The sequence below is a fragment of the Schistocerca cancellata genome, unplaced genomic scaffold, assembly GCF_023864275.1.
Source record: "Schistocerca cancellata isolate TAMUIC-IGC-003103 unplaced genomic scaffold, iqSchCanc2.1 HiC_scaffold_625, whole genome shotgun sequence".
Lineage (NCBI taxonomy): Eukaryota > Metazoa > Arthropoda > Insecta > Orthoptera > Acrididae > Schistocerca > Schistocerca cancellata.
Window position 1 is genome coordinate 82,501 of NW_026046636.1, and position 1,524 is coordinate 84,024.

Below are 1,524 nucleotides of genomic sequence, written 5' to 3' on the forward strand. Positions count from 1 at the left end.
AACACGCGCCACCTACGGTGACCGGCAGCTCCAACGCCAGCGCCACAGAAGGGCAAAGGCCCCACGTGGGTGCCGAAGCGAACTCTCCCAGCACAGCGCACGTGCCAACACGTCTGCACAACTGCGATACAAACCACCAGCGAGAACCGCTGGGGCGACCGAGCAGCAGACGGCGTCGCGGCGCCGAGTGCCGGGCGGCGGCGCATCCTCAACGCACACAGTCCTCAGTCGGACCAGCACACTGCAGATGTCCACCGCGCTTCGCACCGGGCCCGCGAGGACCCACTTTGGCCGCCCGGCGCCGCGCGCAGGGTGCCCCGGCGCGCAGCTGCGCCGCCTGCCGCGTCCGTCGGCCGGCGCGCCTGCCACTGGGCGCCCCCACCAGCCGGCTGTAGCGCGTGCGCCCACGCACCGCGCGGCCAGCACGCCGGGCGGCCCCCCCTCACCGGCCGGGGACGGTCCCACCCAGCCACCGCCGCGTATCGCTTCACACACAGATTTGCCCTTACTGATTTACCTCCAGCAACAACAACCGCACCACAATGGGTTTACCAGTTGTTCATTTGCGTTGCGTCACGTCACCAGCAAACGTAGACGTCCATCCCAGTTTGCAAATGCAACGATTATTGCATACCTGTCTGTTAGGTGTCACGACACACTACGTCTGCCCACATACACGCAACAAAATGTGCACGACTAGAGAACACGTGGGAGGTGGCCCCCTACGTATGCGATGTCCATTACGAGACCGACTGTCAACCAGCATCTGTACCATGTCGCAGATGTGGAACGCGGTGCACCATGCTATCACACTGTGTGAGAAGAGACGACTACGTTTGAATACACGCGCCACTACATCAACAGACGGCTCATGCTGATCGCCATCCAGGGCGTCCGTTACTCCCACACGTCTCTATGGCGTACCACACTGCAATGTAGCTGTTATGGGGAGACGGCACGTGGCTGAGTGCACAACATTTGGACCGTATGGTTCGCTGTTGTTGGGCGCAGTCGTACGGTCACACATGTGCCACAGCGTATCATTCAGTACATACGGACCTATGTGCAGTACAATGTGAGGATTAAGCTTACGATATCAGCGGACAGTGGACACAGGCCGTACCACGACGTAGACTGAGCGCTTCGACATGCGAATGCCAGTGAACAGCTGCGAAGGGCATTGAACACGCAAGCACCTGAACGACCAGCGTGCGAAGGCAGGGTGGAGGGGGGGGGGCGATGTACATCCTGCAGTTGTCCACATTACAGTGTACAGCGGGAGCATGTAAAAAGTAAGCAACACTTGCGAAGTGTTCAACATGAAACGACACACAAGAGGGTGGGCGGTGCGAGTAGCGAACTATATTCAGAGGGTTGTGGTTAGACAACACTAGATTAATGTAACGTGTCATATGCCAATTACAGAGCAGGTTAAGGCACAACGTGGGTTAGGTTAAGGCACAACGTGGGTTAGGTTAAGGCACAACGTGGGTTAGGTTAAGGCACAACGTGGGTTAGGTTAAG